Below are 12,281 nucleotides of genomic sequence, written 5' to 3' on the forward strand. Positions count from 1 at the left end.
GTCAGAGGGTTTTCTTGCTTGCTTGTGTCTGGAGAACCCCCTGGCTTCAGGTTCCTGATAGGTGTGAGGATCTGGGGCATGGTGTGAGAAACAGATGTCTCCGTGAAGAACTCGGCTCTGGGACAGCAGAATCTCCATCATGCCCCATTGATGCTACTGTTGAAATAGGTTTTTATTTCATTCTGAAATCCTTCACACACAGAGAGCCAAGGTGGCTGCTTTAGGTCATGGTGAGGATCAAGTGGTCCACATGATGGTTTGAGGGGTTATTTTGGAGCATGCATTCTGTGGAAAAGCATCGCTTTTCAGAAAAATTTAATTGTCCTATATGTGTCAGTATTTTTCCAATGGAACAAAAGAATGAAACCGTTTCATTGGGCAATGTCACTTGTTTGCCCCAGAAGTGATTTTTCTCATGACCACATGGTCCTAGATATCTTTAATCTAGACGAAGCTTCCCAGTGGTGTTGCAGGGGCACTGCTGTGTGTGAGTCAAGGGAAATGTTAGCGTTACTGACAATGAGGTTCTCAGAATTCATGGACAGCTGCTCAGTGGGCTCCAAGGGAGAGAGCAAGAGAGAGCCTCGTGCTAGACCTGAAGGGGAACATGATTTAGAGGATCAGAGGGGAAAAAATGAGGACATTTGGGACATTGTTAAAAGAGAATGTCAAGGTTGCAATGTTAGGGGCATCAGTTCAGCATCATCACCGGGGCCCAGGCAGGATATGAGACCCCTTCTGGGGAGGAGTGAGTAGGACTTGGCCTTCCTTTCTGTCGAAAGCTTGGTGTGAACATCACTCTAAATGCCTTCAGAAAGGAGCTCCTTCCTGACCCATGTCTTCCATGTCTTTGTGTGATGATGGCAATGACACCAGCAGAAATTGCTGAGAGGGGCAGAACAGGAATCAGGTCCCCATTTTTCTGACACAGAGCAGACAGGACACGAGTCAGTAGGAATGGACCTCAGGATCAGGCCAGACACAGAGAGGTCCCAGGCCTGATCTTTTTGGGGCTGAGACAGGTAAGTTTTTATTTTTCACCTCTTCTGGAAGTCTCCTGAGGAATGTTTCTTCAGTAGACCCTGTTGGCCAGGGGTGTTCTGGCCCAGAAATGCTTTTCAACTGGACAGAGTCCCCCAGCTCTTGGCCTGGGCGTCTGCAGCACTCCCAAGTAGCAGGGCAGGTGGGGAGGGACATGAGTTCCAGTGCAGGGCGATCTCAGCAAAGGGATGGGGACTGAGCCCAGAGTCCCAGTCATCCTTTCAACTCTTGCATGGAATCTGTAACATCTCAGTTTCCACTTATTTTGGAAATGGTTTCAAATCTTTCGTCTCAAAGTCAGTCTTCCCACAGGTGAATAGAGGAACCCTGGCCATGGGCGTTTACTAGCAGGGCAGTGACCGTGTCTTCCTCATTTGTCCTTACCCCGGAGCTCAGTCCTGGGAAAGACACGTTAGGCTCCATGGATGTTTTAATGAACACACCCCTGGGATGAGCTCTAGGTCACCTCTGGACTGGGATCTAGTGCACTTGTGGAAAGGTGTTCTTCTCAGTCTGGCCAGCCTGTTGAGCCCCACTCTCATCCTGGAGCCTGCCCAGCTTCTGAGTCAGGGTCCCTGGAGATGACGGCGAGCTCCTGAGGACAGTGAGATACGCCCACCCCTGTGCTGCTGCTGCTCTGATCTAGTCTAAACAGGGTGTGCAGGGCCACGCTCTTCCACTGGGTGCAAGCGCATCCCTGCTGGAATCCCTCTGGACCTGATGTTGTCCTCACTGTCGTATCCCCAGCCCCACACAGTGTCTGGCCCTTGTGCAGATGCCCAGGAAGTAACCGTAAATGTGTGGCAGGATCACAGCAGCAAACGATTCTGCAAAAAACACCAGGATAGGGGAGTCAGGTCTTCCTCACGTCTGGATCTCTGGAGCTGTCCCATCTAGTGTGCTTCTGTCATATACATGTCTCTTTATAGTTAAATAAACTTCAATATGTACAATGAAATATTCAAAACCTCCTCACAACAGCCACCATGCAATGGCCCAGCAGCCGTACAGCAGAGCGCATTTCCATCCCCACAGAATGCTGTCTTGCCTGTCTGCCATGAGCCTGGCCCAGGGTCTGATTGTTGGACTCATCTCACTGAAAGCGTGCACATCAAAGTTGGGATCTCAGGGTTGTGGGATTGGAGGTGACACCTATAATGGGCCAGTGGAAGGAAAAATGGAAAGGTGATTCCTTCAGCTCCTCTTTCTCACTTGAAGGCTGGAAAGTGTGAGCAATGCCTTGTTGAAGACCTCTGGCTCCACAGAGCCTAGAGGGAGTCTGAGAACACTGAGGAAAGCTCAGAGTGATCTCGTGTAATCCAGTGTGACCTCACCTGGAGTAGGAGGGTGGGTGAGTCACTCTCTGAAATAACTTCTTGCTGAGATTTGTGTCTCTAAAGATTGGCCAGTGGACGCCATCCATGAGGGAAGCTGCAATAGGACAATTTGTGAAGGTAGAAAATGATACCCTAGGCCGGGCGCAGTGGCTCACGCCTGTAATCCCAGCACTTTGGGAGGCTGAGGTGGGCGGATCACGAGGTCAAGAGATCAAGACCATCCTGGCCAACATAGTGAAACTCCATCTCTACTAAAAACACAAAAAATTAGCTGGGCGTGGTGGCGTGCACCTGTAGTCGCAGCTACTCGGGAGGCTGAGGCAGGAGAATTGCTTGAAAGCAGGAGGCGGATGTTGCAGGGAACTGAGATCCCGCCACTGCCCTCCAGCCTCGTGCCTGGTGACAGAGCAAGACTCTGTCTCAAACAAACAAACAAACAAAAATCATACCCTAGGAGTATTTCTGGGAGCAGTTGGGTTACACCTGTTGCTTTGGAACCTAGGAAGGGGGGTATGAAGCCAGAACCAAAAAAAAAAAAAAAAAAAAGCTGCGGAGATCTGACTTGTTCCTGTTGTATTTTAATAAGATAGAAATGAGAGGATGTGTGTCCATGGGCTTTGTGGGCTGCGTTTGTAACCATCGTTTCTTGCTCTGGTATTTAATGATGACTTTTCCCAGGAGACCAGTTTTTCCTGCCTATGTCACAGCAAACATCTAAGCCTTGCTTTTTGATTCGTTAATATCTCTTGGGATTTGGGAATGCGAGAGTATGATTAGGCTTTGGCATTGTCTAAGATGAAAGATACCTGGTGAGACTCCCTCACGGTACTATTTGAACATAGTTGTTTCTCTGAGACGGTCTCAGAATCTTCAGTCCCACACTCCATATGCCACATGCAGCAAAGCTCCGTGAGTTACTCACAGTCTCCAGCCACCAGGGCACTGACTTTTACTCTGTCTCCCTCCAGCTCCTCCTGAGGATTCCAGGAACACCATCTCTGAGGATGATGACGAGGTAAGAACCCCTCTTTTTGTCCTCTAAAGAATGCCCTGTCAGGTGGGGATCGGGCAGGGAGAGCATCAGGATAAATAGCTAATGGATGCGGGGCTTAAACCTAGGTGATGGGTTGATACATGCAGCAAAGCACCATAGCACATGTTTACCTGTGTAATAAACCTGCACAGTCCTGCACATGCATCCTGGAACTTAAACTTCAAAAGAAAACAAAATTAAGAAAGAATTGTTTGTTTTCTGATTCCGTTCCTTCTGTTAATTGTGATAATCTGAGAAGGCACATTATGTACAACATGTCCAATGCTCTTTGTGGGGGTGGAATTCAGTGGGAGTGTCTTCCCATTGGATACGTGATATATTAGAATGTTTTTAAATGACAACATCCATTATCAACTGTAAGGCAGAGGAATTTTCCTCAACACCAGTTTTCCTCTTTGGTTTAGGCACTGTGTATTTGCCAATGTTAACCAACTGCATAGATAAATTCTGTGGGAAAAGGTCTTATCTTTTCCACAGGTGTCCTCTATACTAGCATGTTTGATTCTTGGCCTTTGACTCAACCATTGTCTTACAACTAGTTTTCTGAAGTCATCAAGAGACTAACAGATCTGGGGTTGGGGGGGGGCTAAAGGGTGCCGAGGAATTAGTCTGATCCTCATAGCGTCTTCTTTTGTCTAATTGCAGAGTTCATCGCTCCCTGGTTATGGTATGTACCCTGAAGTAGCTCACCTGCTGAGGAACAGACTTGCTGGTTTTCATATATAGAAACCTGATTCTGGGTTCTGGTTAAAGAATATTGGGGGTCTAGTGAGAGCAAATAATTTTGCAAGTGTGTAACTCTGATCAGAGGGGCTGTATGAATGCATGTGAACCCAGAGGACCAGCCAGGGGATGTGTGAGCCGATGTGGCTTCAGCTGAGGTACAAGTGAGTGCGCCTCTCTCTGACTTACTCTGATGTTGGTGGTTCTGAAGAATGGACACTGGAAAATCTCAACAGTGAAGAAGATGCCTTTCCAGGTAGGCAACAAGATTACAGGTGGAAGCTAATAAAGCAGGTTCCCTGGATCCTTCAGCTTCTGCCTCTGCCTGGGAGGCTGAGGGAGCATGTAGAAAGAGAAGAAAAAGAAAGCATGGACGAGGTTTGTTCTTGTCAGTTTAATGTCATAGTGGTGAGCGGTGTGAGCACCCTGCTGTGATCACCTCTTCTTGCTTTATTATTTAAAGATGGTCTTTCTGAGGACACCTCTTTTCTGCCTCTGCCACTGCAAAATGTTAAAGCCTTTGGTTTGGGACACAGTTCTGTCATGGCAGTTACTTAATCCTGGAGACAACAGTTCTTCCATAGTGTGTCCAGATGCTTGGGAGAAACTGATCCTCACCTTCTGAACTGTTAGGTTTCATGGCAGCACATTCATTTGTCTGTTCTTACTGTTTACTTCAGATATCAAGGGCTCTCTCTGGGCATGGGGGACAGGGTGAAGATTTGCTCTGGGCTCAATGCAGAGCTCCAGTGTCTTGTAAATGGAGAAAGAAGCACAACCTTGAGCACGCTGCTCAATTTCTTTATTCAAATGAGAATATGGAGTTTTAGCATTATTTGTTAAAGAGGCCTTCCTTTTCCCATTGTGTATTCTCGGCACCTTTGTTGAAGATCAGTTGACTGTGTATGCATGCATTGAATTTTGGGCTCTCTATTCCATATCTCCAATTTTTACGGGTGCCCCCATGCTAGGGCCCTGCTGTCTGAATTTCTGTATGTTTTCCTCTCGTAGATTTCAGGCTCATGAATGTGTATCTTCCAGCGCTGTTCTTTTTCAACATTATTATGATTATTTGAGACATTTAAGAATTCATCAGAACTTTTGGGTTATCTTTTCCATTTCTGCACAGATGGCTGTTCCCAGTTTGATAGTAGTTGTTGTGCGTCTTTGGACCATTTTGTACTATCGTGTATTAGTCAGGTTTTGTCTTCCTGTCTGTGAATATGGGATGCCTTTTCATTTATTTGTACCCTCTCTACTTCCTTTCAGTCACATTCTGTTCTTACCAGCTTACGAGTATTTCATCTGACTGGTTGGATTTATTTCTAAGTATCTAACGATTTCAGAGGTTATCCACGAAATTACATTTGTAACCTTACTATTGGATTGTTTATATTGAGTGCATATTAACACAACTGCCGTTTGAGTGTTAACCTTGTACTCTGCAATTTTGATGAATTTGTTAGCATGAATAGCATTCCTGTAGACTATCTCCGATTTTCCATATGCAGAATGTTAAAGAAGTTCTCAGCTTCATACCTCTCTTCTCAAGTATATTGTTACTGTGAAGGTCTGTCCATATTCACCTACGGAATGGTGTCCTTCCAATTGGTGTAGTAAGGTTGTTCAAGAAATACTTTGCCTACTTATGCCATAATGTATAGTTTTAATTCTTTGTTCATGCTATTGTATGTATTATTTTTTCATAGAGTAAAATGCAGCATTTCTGATTAGATTCTGCATACCTAACTTCCCTCTTCGCGTTGACTGGAAGAATATAGGAACGTCTCTTGTGCTTCTGTCTTTCCACCATCAATTATGTTTTAAACTCTAGACTTCAGAATCTGAGGTGAATCTGGAATTGTGGAAATGTGAAGGAAAATGCACAAGAAAGAGATCTAATGTTGCTATTCCCATGGCTTCCCTCCTTACACCAGCCTGAATGTATGTTTAGTTCACAGTATTTGAGAGCGTGTTCCTTCTACTCGTATCAGAAGTTTTCCCAAATACATAATGATAATATCTGTGTCTAGGCCAGGTTACTTACCAAAACATAGTTTTAAACATACTTTTGTGGATTATTCAAAATTCCCTATGTACAGAGATATGAATAATATGGTTTCACCTAACCTATCACCCTCCTTAGAAGGAAGGGATGCACAAATCAGGTCTCCCGTGACACCATCCAGAACACTTTCCAAGGCTAAGCTATGGTCATCTCCATAACTTGGCAGCAGCCTCAGTTGGAGCCACTTTTCATTTAAGAGAAAGAAATCATACAGGATATGATATCACATGCTTAGAACCTTCCATTATGGTAGATAATTCTCCTCCCCAAGTAAACTGGTGTTTGTTCCATTTGACCAGGTAATTGTTGATCTTTCGTCAGGTCACTGGCTCATTTTGTAGATAACATGCACTTAAATTGTTTCTTTTTTTCAGAAGTAGCTATTGTGTGGAATCAGGATGTCACCAAAAGCATTTTTGACACCGGTATCTCATTCTTTCGTCCCAAGGATAGAGATAAGTTGAAATGACTATTTTTGGACAGAGCAGTTGTGCATTACGGCATCGCCCCTGACTTGGGAGCTTATCTCTTGGGTTTGCATGCAGCTCTGGAACATGTTAAGCTTTGAGATATCAAGCAAGTCAGTTCTTTTTTAATTTCCCATTCTGAAGATCTACAGTACACAGTTTATTTTAATACACCCGTTCAATCCTCACTACAGACCTCGCCTAAACAGTGATTGTTTACTATCCACACACTCCTTGAATGGAGAAACCGAAGGGCTAACGAATGTGCCCATGCTTCTAAGCCCCTAAAGGAAGGAGGCAAGATATGAACCTAGGGATATAGCTCTAAAGCTGAATTGATAATGAATTGTTGAACTGCGGTTATTACCCTGAGGAGGATGGCTCTCAACCCTGCCATCACGGGTAGCCATAGGTTGGTTCCCTCACACATGCTAGTCCTAGATTTACATGAGTCTACGGAGATCCCAAACACTGTCTATGATTCCAAGATGGCTGCAGCAGTCACGGGCTTAGGGCAGACAACAGTGAATGTAATTGCAGGATACGGCACAGCCTTTGGTGTGAATAATACAGAGCTGCCCCAGATGCCTCCGGCAACAGGGTCAAATGCAAGTTCTGAATATTACGAAGCACTACTTAGAAATATTGAGAAACTCCTTTCAGTGCTGGGGACATTCCTCAGCGGTTGGCCCCAAACAAATAAGATGGAGATATTTTTTGAGATAGTTGAAAACTCTTATCACGACAAGACCTAGAAATGATCAAATCCTGCAAACTACATTCATTAGACACAATGACAATTAAGACAGCAAAAAAGCATCAGGTTACCAGTTCACCACACTCACTGCAGCTCTGCACTGCAGCGTTAACACACATCAGCATCCAGCCCATGTCTCCCTTCCTGAAATACACTATGCTCAATGCACTGGCGAGTACAAAGATAGGATCCTCCCTAGGCAATTACTACACATGCATGACAAAGGAAAGGTGGACTGAAGAAGGAACTCTCGTGTGATTAACACCAGCTGTTTTATAGAATATAATTCCAATATTTCCGAATCTTCCATCATCGACTGTAACAAAAGTTTAGTACATAATTACAATAGACTGTTTTGCCTAGAATTGAATCCGTCTGTCTGTTCGACTTAGCTTTTATTCAAGGTTTGAAAGGTCTAAAAAACAGAACTGCAGTGACATCCATTTATGTGACAGCCATTTCCCTTTATGTGAATTCATAAATGGAAAAATATTCTTGGGACGTAAATCATATAAATAAATGTTGTTGTTATTTCTGTTTGACACAATAAATCCCTAGTGTCCTCTTCTAAAGAATAAACCCCACCATGATTACACATTGCAAACCAAAAAGTTACCTAAAACCGGTCTCAATCCAATTTAGAAGTTTAATTTGCCAAGGTTAAGGACATGCTGGTGACACAGCTGCAGGAGGTCCTGAGTACATATGTCCAAGGTGATCAGGCTACAGTTTGGTGTTTACATGTTTTAGAGAGACATAAGACATCAATTAATACATGCAAGATGTAAGTTTCTTCCGTTTAGAACAACAGGACCACAGGAAGTGGGAGAAGGTCGGGGCTCCAGGTCATAAGAAGGATTTCAAGATTTTCTGATTGTCAATTGGTTGAAAGAGTTTTAAAACCAGGAATCAATAGAAGAAAGTGTCTGGGTTCAGATAAGGGGCGGGGTAGACCCAGGTTTTTATTATGCATCTTCGAAACTGATGCTAAATCTGGCAGCAGCATGATTGGGTCCTAGAGTACTGACATAGCCTTGAAAATGCTGTTTGTTTAAAAGAGCTTCAAAACGTGTGAGAGGCAGAAGGTTCCATTGACGCTTAGTGTGCATTTGAGTTTCCATTTTGGGTTGACTCTTGTGTTGCTGCATGATGCCTCCAGTACGAGACGGAGACCTCCATGTCTCCTCTCCTTCCTGCTGCCCTCCCTGGCCAGCCCTCTTCCACCCAGGGGGACGGCCCAGCAGCAACTCAGTTCGTGCTTGATAATCACCCACCTCCATACCCCACATCCAGCAAAGCTCCGTGAGTAACTCACAGCCACCAACCACCAGGGTGCTGAGCTTTCCTTTGTGTCCTTCCAGTGTCTTCAACTGACCAGGTGAGCACCGTCGGACTCAGATCCTGGAAGGAGGAAGAAGACCGGGAGGAGCAAAGCCTCTATGTGAGACTCCTTTTCTTTGTCTTCTAAAGAAATTTTGCTTTTGTGATTTCTTCTCAATTTTGATACGAAAATCTGAAAATGTACACTATGTGCAGTGTATGCAATTCTTTTTGTGGGGGTGAAGTTCAGTGGGAGTGTCTTCCCAACTACCACGCAATACACTGGGAGGTTTTCAAATGGCAGCCTCCATTATGGGCTGTAATGCAGAGGCCCTGTCCTCAACACGTTTTCCTCCTTGCATTCAACATTGTGTGTTTGCCCATGAAATCCACTTTAAAGGTGAATTCTGTGAATAAAGACCTTATCTTTGCATAAGCATCCTCGTGGTTTTGGGGCTGTTGACCTATGGCTCAGCCACTGTACCTCTTCTGGTTTTCTACCCTTGCCAAGAAAATAACAGCTCTATGTGAAGGGCACTGCAGAATCTCATCCTCATAATATTTTCTTTTGTTTAATTGCAGGAAGTGTCCCAGGAGAGGGTGAGAAGTAAGTACCGTGAAGTAACCCACTTCATGAGGGACCAACTTGCTGCCTGAGTGTATAGAACCCTGATTCTGGGATCCCGCTAGGAAGGAGGATTGGGGTCTCCTGAGAGAAAGTGATGTGGCCAATATAGAACTCCAGCCAGAGAGGCTGTAGGAAGGTTTGTCTACACAGAGCAAAGACCAGGGAATGATGTGTGAGGCAGCGTGGCTTCAGCTGGAGGAAGAGGCATGGGTGAGTCACTCTTTCTAATGACTTGTCCTGATGTTTTTGTTTCTAAAGGCTGGATTCTGGGGAGCGTCTTCAGGCTCACTGAAGACGACCCCCAAGGTAGGGAACTACTTTCCAGGTAGGACCTGATGGGAAAAGGTTCCTGAGAGCCTTCACGTTATCCCCGCTGCTTGAGGGGCTGAAGAAGGGAGTATGAAATCAGAAAGAAAATGAAAATGTGTGTGAGGTTTGGTTTGTTCTTTTCAAAGTTTGTTGTCATAAAGGTAGGAGCAGTCTCTCTGGGCTGGGAGGGTGCTGTGTTCCTTAGAGATGATCTTTGCAGTACACCCTCTCTTTTCTGCCCAGGGAAATATCAAAACCTTTAGTTTGGATTAATCAGCACTCCTTGGGATCATGCACAAGGGATGTAAGGCTGGGCATTGAGTGTCATCTGTAAAGGAAGGAAGGAACCTGTGGGAGCATCTCTCTCACAGGCATTGACTTGAACTTAGAGAAAAAGTGCATGTGCCAAGGGGAAATTGATAATCACCCTCTAAACCTTTAAGATTTGTTATAGCACATTTAGGTTTCTGTCCTCTCTGTGGGTTGGAAGGGGTCTCCCAGGGGTGGATGGCAGAGTGAATGTTCGCTCTGGGATCACTGGTACATCTCCAGTCTCCTGGGAAGACGGGAGAAGTCTGACCTTGATCACATTTGTAGCCTCCACTTCCCACCCCTACCACAGATTCTGAGATGAGGCTTCTTTCTCTCCAGTTCTCTAATTTTTGGGGAAACCAAGAGTTCCTTCCCACAGAAGATGGCATTACACTATTTCCTGTCTTCAAAAATTAGGCTTCTGTTGTTCTCTAAGTTGATATTTATAGGTTAAGTTCTGGACCTTTTATTCAAAGATTGCTAAAAGTTGTGCAGGAAACTCCTATGATAAAATGTGCTGATAGCACATAATTCTGTCCATGGTACGGATGACATTTTTATCTTTGGAGGATCCTCATTTTACATAATAAGATACAAAACTAAGTGGGCACCCTCTATCCAGTCTGGGGAACTTCATTAAAGACCTGAGTTTGCTGCTGTCTGTCATTTGCTTTTCTTCATGACACCTTTGAACCACCTAAATATTGCCAGCACCCTCTTTTGGGACCCTGACATCTGAGAGGGTGGGATGGCACAAGTGCAGACATCCCCGTTCCTCCCTGAAATTTCCCTCCTCCTTTAACCTTCTCCCTTAATGGACCTGCTGTGACTGCTAATGACTTGTTTAGACCTCTCCAGGTCAGGACTATTATACATAGAATAAGTCAATATGTGTTTCTCGGTGTCTGGCTTTTTCGCTCCCATCATGATTTGAAATTCGTTCATGTTCGTAAGTGTAACTGTAGTTCTTCCATTTCCTTGCTGCAAAGCATTCCACCGTAGTCACCTGTTACAGTTTATCCACTCTACTGTTGATTGACATCGAATTTTCTCTTTCTGTTTTTAAATAATGATGGCTGTGAGAAGTAATGCTGCTTTGAGTATTTTTGTCAATGGTTTTGGAATACTACTGGCACTCATTTCTGTGAAGTAGATAGTTAGAAGGGAACATATCTTTTATTGTCATGAATAGTGCCAAATCTTTTTCCAAATGGTGATGCTAATTCATGCTCCCATAGCAGCGTATGTGAGGAGACATTTCTCCAAATCCTTGTGAACTTAGTTTTATCTCTCCCTAAAAATTCCATCACTGTGATTAGTCTTTCATTTGTATAGCATCTTACTTACAATTTTTAACCAAAAATTTTGCTTTAATCTAATGATGCAGGCCAGTAGGTTTGTGTACGGCCATCTGACCCCAGCCATGTAAGTAATCATTGATCAAAATGTCACTATGCCACATGACTGTCCTTAATAACAACTGCTTAAGTTACTAAAATGAAAAGGATGACTGATACACATTGGAGTCTTGGATACTATGTGGTCACTTCTCTATGTTGCCTCCTTGAAGCATCACAGTCACTTTGAGGCATTATTAGTTTGGTTCTATTCATTATAGAGATGAGGAGTGTGAGTCTCAGTTAAGCAAATTATTCACGAGACACACCCACAGCTGGATCTCTCTAACACCAAAGGCTAATCTGTAAACTAACATGCTGCACTGCCTGTAGCGGCGAAGTAGACTTGCCGTGTCAAACAGAATCACCCAGTCCTCAGTTGTACCATTCAGTAAGCATCAGCACGCCATGAAGCGTGCTCCCTGCTGTGTTGCGGGGACAGAACATCTATCCCAGGCCTCTGTGGCCGCCCGTTCTGTCCTGTCCAATCAAGCTCTGTTCTGTTCCATTGGTCCACATCTCCGTTTCAGTACCAGTACCATGCTGTTTTGATTACTGTAGCAGTTGACTACGTTTCTGATCAGGTTGACAGTATTCATTGAGAGAAACAGAACGTTGTGCAAACAATCCACAGCACGACGTGCCCCTCATAAAGCTTTGTTTCTGCATTGCAGAGAGTGCCGGTGTTCGTCTGAAGTGTGACCCTGGTAAGTATTCTGGAATTATTGTCAAGAAAAAGCTGGTGTCAATGTGAAGTGCCACCCTGATTCTGGGATTGTGATAGGAGTAAGCATAGTGCAAGTGTTTTTTAAAAACCTGAATTCCCCAGGGAAATACCATGGCCAGATTTTGAGGCAGCAGCTGTGCT

The 12,281-nt window shown here is 44.4% G+C and overlaps 1 long non-coding RNA gene across 1 annotated transcript; it reads left to right on the forward strand.

The window, feature by feature from the left end:
* Positions 1-8,598: 8,598 nt before the first annotated feature.
* On the forward strand, positions 8,599-12,241 carry LOC116546402. Its single transcript, XR_004266701.1, has 5 exons — positions 8,599-8,888; positions 9,350-9,374; positions 9,654-9,701; positions 10,493-10,759; positions 11,404-12,241. It is a non-coding gene; the product is annotated as an uncharacterized LOC116546402 (long non-coding RNA).
* Positions 12,242-12,281: the final 40 nt, after the last annotated feature.

This window comes from Sapajus apella, unplaced genomic scaffold (genome assembly GCF_009761245.1).
Source record: "Sapajus apella isolate SASKATOON/1434 unplaced genomic scaffold, GSC_monkey_1.0 scaffold858, whole genome shotgun sequence".
In the NCBI taxonomy this organism is placed as follows: Eukaryota; Metazoa; Chordata; class Mammalia; order Primates; family Cebidae; genus Sapajus; species Sapajus apella.